Source organism: Pristis pectinata, chromosome 6 (assembly GCF_009764475.1).
Source record: "Pristis pectinata isolate sPriPec2 chromosome 6, sPriPec2.1.pri, whole genome shotgun sequence".
NCBI classification, from domain to species: Eukaryota; Metazoa; Chordata; class Chondrichthyes; order Rhinopristiformes; family Pristidae; genus Pristis; species Pristis pectinata.
Genome location: NC_067410.1, coordinates 40,239,208 through 40,255,462, shown reverse-complemented (window position 1 = coordinate 40,255,462; position 16,255 = coordinate 40,239,208). Strand labels below are relative to the sequence as shown.

General features: G+C 39.9%; 1 protein-coding gene across 7 annotated transcripts in view; it reads right to left on the bottom strand.

Moving 5' to 3' along the window:
* lrrn1 (leucine rich repeat neuronal 1) overlaps positions 1-16,255 on the bottom strand; it is a 32,465-nt gene that overhangs the window by 4,080 nt on the left and 12,130 nt on the right. For 5 of the 7 annotated variants that reach the window (XM_052018307.1, XM_052018308.1, XM_052018309.1 and 2 more), the window contains one exon: positions 11,966-12,106. The exons of the other annotated variants lie outside the window; for them this stretch is intronic. The gene's annotated coding sequence lies outside the window, so the exon portion shown is untranslated. The remainder of the gene's footprint in view (positions 1-11,965; positions 12,107-16,255) is intronic. 7 annotated transcript variants of the gene reach the window in all.

Sequence of the window (16,255 nt, the reverse complement as noted above, 5' to 3'; positions counted from 1 at the left end):
AAGTGCAGGTGAACATACCAACCTGTAGAAGGAAGACAGGGTCTCCTTCCACTTAAATGGTCATGGCAGAGCAACGACAGCACTATTGAAAGGAGAACTCCAGATGTCTGGTCAATACTTAACCCTAAAGTCAACACCCAAACCAGCTCATCTTGTTCTTATTTCTAATAGTGGGAATGTTGATGTAAATTGACTGCTATAATTCCCTACATCCCAATGATACTTTCACCCCCACCAAAGAAAATTGTGGTGAAATAACATTTGTAGGCTAAGGTTACAAAATAGCCGACCAATACCTCAGCGCACTTACTTAGTGAAATTAACAACATCTGCCAAAATTAAATCACAATGACGTAAGGTATGATGGGAACATTCAGTCCATCTTGTCAGTGATGGCTTTTTGGTGAAGCTGTCCAATTAGTTCCACTCCCTTACACATGTCCATAGTTCCGTCATTCTTTTCCCTTGAAAGGATTTCGCCAATTCTCTTGAAGGTTTCTATGAAATCTGCTTCCACTAGCCCGTCAGCAACTCACTTGCTGTGTAAATTAAATGCTTCTTACATCACCTCCGATTCTTTTGCTATTCACGTTAAATCCATGTCCCCTATTTGCTTTGTTCTTACTTATTCTCTCAAAATCATCCATGAGCTCGGCCTATCCATTTCAAGGGCAGTTTAAAACAATTCTTTCAATATTTAATTATCCTCATTCTTTAACCTTGAAATAACAGCAGTCTTTTTTTATTAAAAATATTCAGCTAGAATTCTGCAGAGAATTTTAATGGCCTTACACGACTGCATAACTGAATTTTATATAAAGAAACTACATGCATCAGAAAATTCTATCCTTTGCTTGTAAGACTTTACAAATCATGCTTGTGTGCATAGAGAAAATGCTAGTATTCATTTATAATCACAGAATAAATAATTGCCCAGAGTCTGCATTCAGCAACAACTGGAAATAACACTACTATCCTATAGACTTTGCAGGCATTTCCACTGAAGATACCGTCACCCAATTGTCTATAAAGCACAACACCTTGAACAGATCATCTGGGACTTGTGCCAATTGAATAAGCAACTGTAGGTCTCCTCAATCAAAGTAAGGGATCTTCAATGAGCAGCACAGAGCATGAACTAGAAAGTGCACATTGCAAATTTAATGTCTAATCAGATAGATAGCAAAGAACAACAGCAAGACAGAAAAAAACTGGAGATACAAGATATGACTTTTTTTTAAGAAAGGTTATACACAAATTCAAATTGAACTCACTCCCAGCAATGTTGCTTGGCAATAATGAAGACTTATCACATCATTAGTTTAAAAAAAGGTACTAATATGGGAATGGACAGTTTTGTTTAGTTCATGTCAAAGAAACAAGGACAAGCTCTTTGAACACCAGTAATATCCCACCCTGTTCTATGTCTTACGATGGCAAGTAATACAAGGTCGTGTTATTGTACAACACTTGGAGGAGCAGGGCATCTCCGCTCCAAGGGACACACATTTTACTTTGTATTATGGTTGCATAAGTTGCAGCCCAATTTCCACTGCTAGCCTAATGTGGTTTTGCAGTAAAAGCCTGGCCCAAAGCCATCAAGTACCAAAACCAACTCTCCACTTAGATGGAGCACAACAAAAGCTATAATGACTATTTAAATAATGCACCATGCCATGAAACTGAAAGTACATTTAGGCCAACTCAAAATCCATCACCACCACGCACGGGGAAATAAAAGCAGAATAACATATACCATTCCGGTTAGAGATCAGCTTCTTACACATCCAGTGGCACACATTCAGCATAATTTTATCTCTCCCTTGTCAGTAGTAGCTGCAGTGCACTGCACACATCCCCACAAAACAATAAACCTGACTCCACACTGATTTCGCTTCAATAGCATGTCACCCAACAATCTCCAATGATGACTATTTCTTCATTGCCTTCTGGATATGTTTTTCCTCTCCAATTTAGAGCTAATCTTCCTTTTTAAATGATATTCTTTTATAGATGGTTCTACATTATTGCCTGTTTTAGTGCAGCCTTGGGGCATTTCAAACTGAGCTGCCTGCATAACCATGCAGACCTAATTCTTGCTTTGAAAGCCATTATAATAATGATGCTATTCACATGCAAATTGTGGATGGGGCAAGCCACACTTCGCAACAAAGTGAAAGTGGTTCCACATCTCTAGCAGGCAAGTTTGGAATGAGACTGTGCTTGCTTTCCATTTATCATTGACCCAATTAGTCTGGAACCAAGATAGTATTTAACAAGCAGAGGTCTTAGTATTAAATAGATCTTTACAAGGACAATGTCCACTGGTGCAGTGTAAAGATCAATGGGTGCAATTACTCACTAGCCCAGAATTTCCTGCCAGCAGCATATCACCCAGGCCCGCAAGAAAGAGGAAAAAAAAAGACAGAAAAGAAAGAGACAGATAAAGGAGAAAGAAAGAGGTTTTCAAAGAGTAAAAACTAAAGCACATAAACAATTATAAACTTAAATTCAAAGATGCAAATTACGCAATACCTTGGTCCCTTATCATTCCTCTGCATCCATTTGATTAAGGTCACTGTTCCTGTAGAAAGTCTAACCTAGTAAAGATTCTGAGCTTGAATGACAACAAGCACAGAGGAATTGCCACAACTTCGTGTTCTGCCACAGGGTGTCTTGAAGAGTCTAAAGTTGGAAAGCAAAAAGCCAAAAACAGATGTTCTCAACTCACAAGTGGGCGGGGGGTGGGGAGCCTTCATGCTGCTTTGTAGTCCATTGTCTTTGCATGTCCAGCAGAAAATATTTATTGCTCAATTAGTTGGGAGAATATTTTCCCATCTCTCCACCAAACGTATCTCAACAATGGTGAGCCAATGCAATGACTATATATTGGAGCTAACAGAAAAAAAAGATTTGCATTTAAACAACACCTTTCATAACTTCAATGTCCCAATGCACATCAGCAGCCAACTAAAGAATGCAAGAAATAAAACAACAAATTTGCACCAAAATTCCCCGAAAGAGTAGTGATAATAACAAGATAATCTCAAGTGAGGAAATGAATATCTGGCATGTCACTAGGATGCTCTGGGATCTTTTACATCCTTCCAAAAGGCAGCCCTGTACCACACTGTGGAATGCCTTAGAGTCTGTGTCAATTAGTGAGTGGGAAATGAATTCACAACCTTGACTTGTGCAAGTATGCTACCTATTGAGCCACAGCCGACATCCAAGCGTTATACATTTCACTGTGCAATTCATCTTGTGTTTTGGAATGGGTGATTAACTTAGGCACTCTAAGAGCTCTGCTTATTTGCATTAAGCATCAGGGGACAAATGACATGAATGTTTCCTTAGAGAAAGTCTAAAAGCCCCCCTGGGCGCAACAACATTGTAACTGAGCTTTAGTGGTTGGTCCCAACCATGTCACTCCTTACTGTAAACACCGGCCGTCTGTTTAACTAATTGTAGGTCTCATCACTATTATGTTCTCAATCACGGGAGCAATTTGAAAACATCAAACGATTTTATTTCTCTCTACCAGCCTGTAGCAGGAACAATAAGCACTTCCACATCACATCAATATGCCAACCTTTTGTTGAAATAAATCATTGCTCGTGCAGCTGCGTGTAAAGGTTCACTTAACAGGTTGAAGTGATAAAGAAAATGTCAAGGCACCTCCCTATTCTTAAGGCATTAAAAGATTTACTGCAAGTGCCTGACATTTAGATATATACAAACAATTTTTCCTTACATCCCAGTCTTATCAAGTCTGCAGATTTTTAGAAGAAGAGTCCAACTATACATAATATGCAAAAGAAAGGGGGATTGCTTGCACTTGTACAGAATATTCAGCTCAGCCAACCCAAACAAACAGTTTAGCTTTAGGCAAAATAAGACTAGCAAATAGATAGGGAAGTGGAGTTTTTATAGACACAGTTTTCTGTCATCATTAAATACCATTTGCTGATCCTTCTTCATATTAACCTGCTGGACACAAAAGCTCAATTATCAAATTTAAAAGTCATCAAGGGAACTATCTTTCTTTACAATGGATAAAAATGTCAAAAAGTTAGAGATCACATAAAGCCTTCAAAAAAAAGTCAAATAGGCCAGGAACAAAAGAGATTTGCTCTGCCATATACCAATTGCTTAAATATACTAAAGATGAAAATCTATTTAATTTTGCACATTATTGTCAGTTTAGATATGCAGAGAAACATTAAATTATTTAAAATTCATCAGGATTGCCTTGAAGTCCCAAATAAATGTCAAGATATTGCAGTTATTACCTCTGATATGCAATAAATCTATATTTGTGTTAAAAAGGTATCTGATACAATGTTTTGATTCAAAGCATTTCCAAGAAAAAGGATTTGAACTGGTTTGAGCACAGAACAATTTGGTAGAAAAACCGCAGATCTGGAACAATTTTAATCTATGCTGCATCTGTTGCTGGGCAAAGTTTTTTTTTCCTGTATTATATAGTCCTTGCAGCACAGAACAGGCCATTCAGCCCAACAAGTGTATGTTTATGCTCAGTGAGAACCTCCTTATCACATCTCATTAATGTGGAACAATGACTATATCGTTTTAGACCTCTAGAGTTCAAAAACAAGAACTTCTGAGTATGTATGCAATTTGAATATCATTCTTCTAAAGTGATTTAAAATTGGACAATTAATTCTGAAAAAGAAAGTCTTGCTTGTAAGTACACTCTCCATTAGTCAGAATTACAGTCTGGTGATTAGTCAATAATCTGCTGTTAAAGTAGACAGTTGTCTATTTTCAGTGTGGAGGAAAATACGTGACCGTCTGCCAGCAAGCAGGGAGCCCTCAGTACACTTAGCCACAAAAAAAAAGCTCAGAGATATTGAGACTGATCCCAATCAGCTGCGATGAAGGCAAAGATGCAATGATTGCTCGACACCAAAGGCAATAGGGAGATGGCGCAAGATAGGCTATCATGACTCTTTGTGACCCCTATGCTATTGAGGCACATGGGGTAATTAAATTAGGTCAGACTTCATTAAAGTGGTGGAAGAAGATTGAAGGGCTAAGTGGCCAAGAGTCGTTCCTATGGTCACTGGTTGAAGTGCACCTTTGGATGGGATGAGGCACCTGCCATAAGGTATCCACAGCTCTACCATGAATAACAGCCAAGGACTGTACTTCACCAAATGTTAATTGCTGAAAACTCCTTCCCAATGACCATGGATCAAAACAACATAGGACAAAATTTGCCAACAGGTCAAAGCACTTTTGTGCCAATTATCCCCTAGCTGGGAGAACCCCACACCGTACCTCACCCATACAAAAATGAACTTACAAGAAGATTTCCCAGTCCAAAGCAGGTGCGGCGCCAAGACCACAAAAAGACCAAGAGAGGCTGTGAACATTAAGCCCCAACAGCCCCTACAGAAGGATGTACGCACATGAAAGTTAGCAATTGGTTCCATTCAGGTGCAAAACATGATATCATCATGAATATTAAAATAATACTTCAAATATTACAGTTTTAAAAAGATTAATGGCAAATTACTGACTGGGATAATAATTGGTTTCAGCAGAGAATGTAGTTAGTGATAGTAGAGAGCAGCATAATGTCTAAACGCTATCTGATTAATGATGAAATGGATTTACTATTAACTGAGATAAAGTCCCAGACAGGCCTGTTCGGTTATCCCATCTGTTATGTACCATTGTTACATGTTGGATGAAGGACAACATGAAGCAATAAATGACCCAACAGCACAGGTCTGGTGAAACACGTACCAACTCATGACTTGGAACTTACAATGGCATGATCATTGCGAGGTGTTTGTTCATTGTTTATGACACTTAACAGGTTGGGTATCCTGACAAGCAGGCTTGCCTGCAAGTTATGAACAAAAATCCTTAGTGCAATATTGTAGACACCAAGTTATGTTGTATGATTGCAAAGTTCAGATGCACTTTCTACGTGACTGGGCCTTGCATAGAAGTGCTTCAAACCTCAATAGTTTACACTGCCTCATCTAACAGAATTCGAGCATATTAATTCTTTACAACACTCTTTGAATCACAAATTAGATGCTTAGTACTTCTTTTAATAATGGGCAGGCTTCACAGAAGTTTCTTTGCTTATGGGCTTCCCTTCAAACTATACTTTCAACCTTCAGAACACTTTTTTCTTTCCTTTATTTTTGGAGCTTCAGAATCTAATAATGTTTCTTTTCTGCCCAAGTCTCAGTTTAAGACTGACACATACTGAAGTACTGCAGGAGAAGTGAACTGATCCAAGGGAAAAGCAAAGGTGCGTAAAAGGTTATGCCACAAATAGATCGTTCTTGATTTGGTTAAATTAAAAAGGTCCTAATTTCAGATACAAGGACCCTCAATTTTTCAAATGTAGATTGGCTATTGTGATCACATACAACAAAAGACAACAAAAGTAGAAAAAAAATGCAATTACGATTTCCTGAGGATTCTATTGCCATAGGAAACATTCACACAGAATTCCAGTGTCAAGTAGCTCAGCCTATAGTGCTTCAGCAGCTTTACTAAAGTAATTAAAAAGGCCTTCATTTGGATTCATTGCATATTCCTCAGGGGGTGTGCTTTAAATAAGCTTCCTGTGAAATTACGCACGTCATCACGTTAGCTCAACTGAAATGAAGATATCTCAGGTTGAAAATGAAATTTGCAGTGGCACTGTGGCAAGCCACATCATTGTAATACAGGTGCACCAAACCCCCCATGCCTACCTTAATGGAAGCACTAATCTGCACATCTCTGGTTTCCATCCCCTCATTATTGGCAGCTTCATGCAGAATTACATTCCCAACCTCTACCTCCTCACTCAAAGATGTTCCTTCACTCTTCCTTTCTTGCCCAAGCTTTTGGTCCTCTCCCTAACATCCCCATACTCAGTGGTAAATATTGTTTGATAAAGCTCTAATGAAGTGCGCTTGAACATTTTACCATGCTGGGACACTTTACCACATTAAACTCACGACATAATTAAATTGTGGTGTCACTGCTTCCTACAGAAAAAACAGATTATCTACAGGACTGGTCATCCAAGGAATGTGCTGGTTCACTTGTCAGTGACTAGTAATAGAGCATTGTTGGAAGCTTGGGATACTTTTGCTTAAAAGGTGTGCTGCAGGTGGCCAATCAGATAGGAAGCTCAAAGCACAAATCCTCAACAATACAAAAACATCTTCATCCTGCAGTGGATTTAGCTTGAATGAAATGGAGGCACCACTTGTACATACGCTGAGGGTTGAAAGACAGGTGCAGGACCTGCAACCAGGCAATGCCCGGAGGTCACGTGGAAAGCTCCTGCTCAGATCTCAACATGAGGATTGGAGACACCAGCTACAGCCAGAGTGCTTAGTTTCAGGACAGCTTAAAATGGGTTGGACCCAGCCAGTGATATTCAAGCACAGGCCTGTGTCACACGCACACAGGTGCTTTGATGGTGGAAATGCTGCTGCAAACAATTCCAAGGCTGGAAAACATGGTAAAAAAAGGATGACCAACCATGGCACTGAGAAAGTGCCCATTTCTCCAACTTTGCAGTGGTGAGAAGAGAACAGCAGTGAGATGTCTACCCACAGGAGACAAGATGTTACCAGGGCATACATCAGCCAGTGGGAGGAGGCAACAATGGAGGAGAAACCTAGGAGTCAGGTCTCAATATCTTGGATCCAGCTAACCTCAACACAACTTACCTTGCATCAGGACTCCTACTAAAGGAATAATGCCAGCAATCCAAGCCACATACCCATATATCACAGCTTTCACACACTGACAGCTATGCAACCAGGTATATGATCCTCCAACACTGCATAATGCTTACCTATGCCCTTCTGTCAGGACAAAATGGTCCACACAGTCAGTTTCTGCAGGTCAAACCCAGCCCCAATTACTCGCCACTTGGGAGGAGAAAGAAAGCACTCTACAGCTGGATCTACTGTCACAGAAGATGAAACCAAAGAAATATAAAAGCTATAGAATGTTAAGGGTGAATATTCCTCACATTCCAACTCCCTCAGATAAGACAGTCTCTGAGGGCAATCTCTTCCAATTAACGCAAGTCACCTTGGAGGCCTAGTGCATGTGCCGAAGGATCCTTGTACCATGGGGATGGCTGCAATCCTGACACGACCTTTAGTACACAGAACTTGGTTCTCCTATAGCAGAAGTTCAGTAACACTGCCTCATGTGCGCAGCCAGTTGGGTTGCTGTGCCTGCTTGAGAGGAGCCTGTGGTTGTTAAACTTATGGTTGGGGCCACGTGCAAGGGAAAAAGGTTGTTCTAGCCCTGCAGCTCTGCCTCTGACCACCTCCAAGGCCTGTCGGAAGGACAACCTGTTTTGGGACTGGGACCACACCTCCTCCTGCTGGCTGCACTACAAAGACAGCCATTTCCTCATTCTCCACAATGTCATTCATTCCCAATAATACAGCCACTGAAGACTCCATGCTTGTCACCCATTGGCTACACCTGCATGTTCCAGCAAAGGTTTTACCAACTCCTCACTGCTGGAAGGTTAACACTTCTCTTCAGTGAACTGGATTCTTTCAATGGAGACACAAGAGATTGCAGCTGCTGGAATCTGACACAGCAAAAAATCTGCTGGAGGAACTCAGCGAGTCGAGCAGCGTCTGTGGGGGGGGGGGGGGAGCGGGCGGTAGAAAAGATGCTGGGTTTCAACCTGAAACATCAACAATTCCTTCCTCCCCACCGATGCTGCTCGACTCACTAAGTTCCTCCAGCAGATTGTTTGCTGATACTTTCAATGCCATTGATGATCCACTTAAATGAGACCCAAGTGGCCTGGCTGCTGTTAAACTCACAATTTTGTGTGGGTGCTCTTAGCACCAGGGATAGGGGGGAGAAAGTTGTCAGGGCAAGCACAAAATCAGTGCAAAAACAAAATGTGCTCAAGGACGGATGTCACTAGCTGCCTGTTCTGCACACTTCCAGTATGCAAGCATCACACACCATTTGCCAGATGTCACAAAGTACCAGCGCCCATAATACCAGCTGTGAAATGCAAATGGAACTTGCAGAAATTCTAAACAGATCAGGAAACTTCAGTGGCAAAAAAAAAAACGAATTCAGTCAGTTAATTCAAAAAAAAATTCCATCTCTTCAATAGCTACAGAATAGTTTTAATTGTTATTTAAAACCTTGCAACAGCTGCTACTCCTGTTGTAGATTAGATTAGTGGCACTGAAAGTTCAAAAGAAGGGCCATTCTGGACATCTGCTCTATGTACCACATACACCTGTTCCTTTTAGACTTTGCTGCCAGTGTAAACTCTTATTTTCATAATAGATGGGACAATAAAATTAAATGCAGCCGTTAACAATATTAAACATGCACAAAAACAAGGAACACTAGGGACTTGTTCAAAAACTGGATGTTAATCAAGGACTTCAATCGAGAATCTTATTTTGGATGATAACTTTTCCCTTCCTGGAAAAGGATTTCAAACTTTCAGATTCAGTCAACGAGATACTACTATTAGCAAAAGGTTGGTACTTTATGGTCAGATGAAGTCCTGAGCAGTTGAACTATCAGTATTATGCACAGAGGTAGTACATCTTGCTGCTGATTTCCTTGGCAAAAGGAGCTGGAACCACTCTACCTGGAGACCAGAGGGAATGGGTTCACAGAATAAACACTCTCTCTGTACCTCTTGTTCAAAAAGGTCAAGAGGGGTAGGAAATGGAAGGGTCACACTAAACTTAACACCCAATATGGATAAAGGTTTTTTCCCCTCACTTGGGCTGAAACATCCACCCAAGGACAGAGACAAGGACATTCTACGATGAACACCAAAATGCATCGACGGTGCAGTTGTGCAGTGCACTCAGCACATTGTGCTAACTATAACTCTATGAAACCAAACTGCATCCACCCTCTATAAGAAGTTCTATCCTTCCATTTTGGCAACAGAAAAAAGTAGGTGGAAACAAGATGGAATTACAAAATATCATTTGTTTCTCTCATTCCGGGCAATACAGCGCCCCTCACTTAAAATCTGTTTTAAAAAAAAATCAAAGGCTTTCTTATTTGGAATGACTATGACAGCACAATATAGTGAGTGTTGGTTTTGTTCAGGTGCCTCAGCAGGCATGTAGATGGCTTGTTACCAACACAACTGCGTCAGTGGCCCAACCGTACTCAGCAACAATTTAACGCCTTTGCTCCTTGTGTTCGTAGAGCTGTTCGCCTCCAACAGTGATAGCAAGGTTAAATTTTAAACAGTGGTAGAAGTATTTGTAGTCTTTGAACATGCAGTAACGTAGATGGCTTTAATTTAGGCTGTCAGCTATTTCAGGAGGCTGAAAGAACATTTGAATAATCTTGCAGGGATATAAACCAAGGCAGTCAGGTTAAAGGTTAATAACTGAATTGTACTCTTAAGTAAATAGTAGTAAAGAGTTAATAAGCTGTGACAAGTATCCCCCTTAATTTTGAATAATTTCATTAGGAAGAAATTAATGGACCACCTACTGAGAGAGGCTAATAGAAAATATGGTATTAAAATCATAGTGTGTTATCCCAAGGCATTACAAGAACAATTCCAAGAAAAAACACTTGATCAATTAGAAGGCAAGGTTTCTATGAAGTGCATTGTAAAATCTGTGGAATTCATTCTCTGCCCCTTCTACTGACTACCCCTTTTATTGCCACATATTGCCCCTTTCGCAATGCAGTGATGGAGAGCAGTACCAAGATGGGCTTCCAGTACCCTAGGCAGGTAGGCATATCATCACCTTATCGTTAGTCACAAGTCCTCCATCTGTTCACTAGCTCAGCAGGATCCACATTTTAGCCTTCGTGCCAGGTGCACCAGACTGTGTTTCAGGTGGATACATCTCCATGGACCATCTGCGTCTGTTATGGATGCAGGCTACGACAGCCGATGTATCCATCAGAAGCTAGTTTCTTTCCAGATTAAAGTTATTAAACATCAAATAAGATTAAAAATTAATACTCATTTACTGTTGAACATGTTCAGAAATAAACATTTTAAGTACAAAAGTCAATGTTATTGGTCCTTAAGGAAGTTTACCATTTCAAGCACCATTTACAAATTTAATGCAAGTTATCCAAAACACCAATTCAATGATGTGGATAGAAATAAATGAAAACTAAAAAAGATGCTGGAAATCTGAAACAAAAACAGAAAATGCTGGAACTCAGCAGGTCAGGCAGCATCTGTGGAAAGAGAAGCAGTTAACATTTCAGGTCAAACATTTCACCTTCAACTTGAAACATTTAACTGTTTCCCTTTTCAAAGATGCTGACTGACCTGCTGAGTTTTCCCAGCATTTTCTGTTTTTTATTTCATGATGTGAAACTTTGTCTACTGAGGGTAGAAGTACAATCACCATTGAGACAGCGTCATGGAATCCACACTACTTCAGTGCAATATTGGACAGACCACCACACTGTTAGAAGGTTTTGCCTTTCTGATGAGATGTTAAACCAAGTCCAATCTCTCAGGACAGACAAGTTTCCTAGGCACTTATTTTGATGAGCATGGACAGGAATGCTCTCTAGTGCTTTAACCAAAATACTGGCCCAAAAAGCAGATTATCTGGTTGTTACTGTATTGCTGTATGTGTGCAAATTTTCTGTAGAGTTTCCAAAATTACTAACTGCACTTCAAAATTACTTAATTTGTTGTAAAGTGCTATAGGGTAGTCAGAAGTTGTGAAAGCTGCAAAATAAACATTAGTTCTTTCCATTCATAGAGATCAAACCACTGAATGGTAAAGTCCACTGTACAATTTTTTGCAAAGTACCAGAAGCTGCATTTCAAGCACTTTTTCCAGTTTTCAATTCAGCAAGTTCTCACATGCAACCCTCCTTATAGGTTTAAGGTTGAACATGGGCCCAAGGAATTGGGAGAGTTAGTTCAGACCGCCTAACCACCACCCAAGCCAGCAGATCATACCTCAGTTTAATATTCCACCAGGGAATTCGCACACAAGCTCAATGGAGTCTTCAATGCAGCACTGAGGGGAGGTTTCATCAGTTCAGACAGCTTTGGAGATGAAACCTTAAATGCAATCACAACCAGGACCATCTCAATGCCCTAAGAGAGAAAAGCAACACAGCTTTTATTTTTTAAAAAAAGGCATTGAATTCAGATGATAAAATCAGTTTCGTTTCCAATTACCGCAAATTTGATGTTGATTCACACACTAACAAAGAGGAGATTGTATCCTACCATTTCAGTTTAATAGTGTGCGATGGATTGCATATTTAAAGAAAACTGATCTAGGAAAGGTTGACAAAGGCTGAGCTACAAACAAGAATTCAAATTAAGAAAATAATACATAGATATCACACCTGAACTGCTGCTAAACTGTAAGAAGCAGTTTCAGAATTATTGATCATCATTCCGGAACCAAGCTCCACAACATTGTATTTTCATCTAACCTTATGTTAGATCATCTTCTTTCTCAAGTAGATCACCATTATTCACTCTCATCATTATTCACTTAATTATATCCCCATTGAGCATTACAGCACTGGACAATACTGGTAGCACCTCAGACACATGGCCACTTAAATTCTTAGTATGTGTTTTTTCAAATGTCTAAATTAATGTATAGTTTGAAAACTGGAATTAAAACCAGTACATTTCCACCCCACCCAATTCCCAAATGCAGCGATAAAGAATGATCAAACAGTTACAAGTACCTAACCTGGACTCCAAATGGTTGAAGTTACATCAGAGCATATGAATATGCCTCTTATCAGATCCAAGAATTTGGATCAGAATAACAACTGATTTGCATGTCTGAGTAGGTCCCCCGTTTGAAATCTACCCATAAATGAGCAGCAATTAGGATGTCAGAAGGTGAATTAGGTGAAATCTATTCTTCATTTACACTCAGCTCTTCAAGCTTTTTTTCTTCTGCGTCAGGACCAGCCAAGACTACTAGCAGTGGTATCTGCTAAGCAACTCTTGAATTTACCTCACCTGTAAGAAAACACTTAACAATGGAGTAAATCAGCAGATCACTGCGATAAAGTACTACTTTCCCAAAATTTTGTGTACAACTCAAGTCATGATTTTTCTTTTGAAGTTCAACCTGCCATTTAATGGGAACTTTCATGGGGGTGTTTAGCACCACTGGGTAAACCTTTGCTACCTGGGAATAAATTAGATAAACTCACCACTTCAAGATATACAAAGGCTAGTTTCTTTATTACCACATTTAAGACACTGGGTAGCTCAGAGCTGTAGTGCAAGAATACCCTTAAAGGGGAAGAGAACAAAATTACATCCCTTCATGTTAATCAAATGAACCATCCAAATCTCAGTTTTCACCACATCGTTGCTAAGTTTCTCAGAGCAGAAGGTTTCCACTCACAGAAGGGGTAGCATCTATCAATGAGCAGCTGTAAGGTCATTGGCTGTAGCATCAATGGAAGGTGCTCAGTTTCTTTTTCAGCCTTGCAATTATCCATTTCAGACTCCCTGCCAGTGAAAGGTGTTTTGAATGCTTTGAAGAAGAATGCATTTCATGTTCACATGCCATCACATGCGGTGCTATGGTCATGGAAACTCTAGCGGCAACGCCAGGTGTCTGTGTGTTAGAGTCACTTACTTGCCCATGAGTTATCACGTTTCGTAAGATCTGTACCCACTGGCTGCAATGGTGGTGATCCAAATTTATGTTTATTTGAATTAGCATTCATGGGCACACCCTTAAATACTGATCATTTGGATCACATTCTCTCTGGAAGATATGCACACACGTGGAAGAAAAAACATACGGCAGTATTCCTGACACTGAAAAGTGGTGTCACTTTGTAGCTCCATAAAAATCCTTAGAGTTCTTGCTGCTTTGCTTTCCATCTGTCCATTATCAGCTCTCTTTATATGCAGCATACTAGATGATGCAAAGATGTGATCAAGCTTTAGAAAGGTAGCGTTAACAGAAATGGAACTGACAATTTTTCCCCCAAACGGGAATTTGCTAGTTGTCAACAATGACAACCAAATGATCACGAGAATATAGATCTATAAAATCAACACGAATGTTAACCCTAGGCCCCTTGGGTAACTGCATCAGTTCCAGTTGATTTGACATAGTTTAGCATGCTAAGCAATCACATTGTGTTCAACTAAACAACTGTTCCTGGGAACCATACGTTTTTCTTTAACAATTATTTATAAAGTTTCCTTGATGACCTCAAGAACAACGTCTACAAAGTGTCATGTTGGTGACTACATCCAACTCTGTGCAAGATTGGAGATAGCTGCAATTGTTAGTTTATCACAAACTTTGTGCAAACCTTAGGTTACTTGCAGCATTATTAAGGGTACATTTTCTATGATGCTTCCATTTTTTGGGACCAAAAAATTCTTGTTATGCACAGAGATGAAACATCTTGCTTTCTTGCAACTTTGATTTCATTATGTGTCCAAGACTCCAGGATTTGAATGTCATTTAAAATGAAAAACATTTGCACTGTCAAAAAGTGCAATACTATGTAGTAGTATCCTGGTATTTCCCTCACCAAGTTAGAATAGGACAATAGTAACTATTTGTTGAAAATTTGTTAACTTGCATTGACAGAAATGGCTGATTGAACCAGACTGCTGATTCACAAGTTGCAAATGTTCACTTCTTTTCATGAGCGAGTGCAGTAAGCAACAAATATAAACTAGAGATAAGTGTGGTTGACCTCTGCATTGCCGCATGTCCCGACAAGTTGTGATGTACTGATTTGCTGAACTGCAAACTCTTATGCAATGGTTGAACCTTCCATGGGACTTGCACAGTTCCCCTTAGTGGTAGCTTAATGTGAGGATAGCTGCCACCACAACATAAAAATCAACTGAGCGCTCCTTATCTTAATGTTGCCAACTGTTGTCCATTGACAGTTTTGAACAAAAAGGTTCTGCCCCACAATTCCACCTTTAATTCTTTTCACAATGATAGTGATCTTTTAGCCTCATCTGCTCCATTCACCAAAATAAAAATGACAGTGATCTTGGTAACTCAAACAGTTCTGACAGTTTGATACCCTTGCCTAATGAAATTCCTCTATGCATGCTTTAATGATCAGTGTTTCAGCTGTCACGCAAGATCAGAAAATTTACATTTTGCAGCATTGGCACAGACATGTACAGAACTGATCGATTGCTTTGTACAATAGACTCAGCAATGCAAAGAGGCTCCACGCATGGAATTAAAGATCAACAGCAAAACTGTATTGTGTGGTGCTCGCAGACAAGAAAGTATTCAAAATTACAGCAGGTGAGACTGGTTTGTCAGCCCTCAACATCAGTGTAAACTGTGACCAGTAGGTTTTTGATGCGTGCAATTAGACAAACAATGGCTGTTTTATTACCACATCCATGATATAAAACATACACAGTCTTAAAAGGAAACTGGCATGGGTATTGTCTATGTGGAATTTACATGTTTTCCCTGTGACTGTTTGAGTTTTTGTCAAGTGTTCCAATTTCCTCCCACATCCCAAAGACATGCTGGTAGGTCAATTGGCTAGTCTAAATTACCAGGGCTACAGCAGAAAGAGAGGGATGGGAATGCTAACATTGATCCAGTGGGCTGAATGGTCTCAGTCTGTGCCATATGCAACCATTAAAAAATTTACGACAGCACCTCAATAGACATTGAAGTTCTGCACCCAGTCTACATTGTGTGCCTTTGATACGCAGTGCAACTTTACCCAAGGAAGTACAAATTTATTAGCCAAGGGATGCAGGAGGTAGTAGCCTTTTTCTTTTCTCATGCTTGACAGAGTCTAGGGTCAATATTCAAGACTTGGTCAATCACTCTAGAACACCTAGTAGGACAGACAGGGATGGATTGAAAAGTACGAGTCTATGACCAAGCACCAGACTCTTGGTCAACTCATCTGTGGGACAGCTCACCAGACGCTCATGAAAATTCCACAGAGGTAACAGAGCCATGTTGGCCTTCATCCTAGTCCAAATCCAGTACCAAGGGTTTCTATTCTCATTCATAGTTGTTGGAATTCCTAAGCAAGTCTCTCTAACAGAGCGGTGGTGGCTGGGGTGGGGTGTTGTGTGGAGGGGCATCAAATCATTAGTCTAGTATTTTTGGAGTACAGCCCATTAAACCGAATTTCTTCAAACAAAAAAGGCATTTAATGAACCAGAGGTTGCACAGTAGTTATCACAGATACTAAAATTTAATTAACTAAATTTGCATTCCCAGTTGCCAAGACTTCCCCT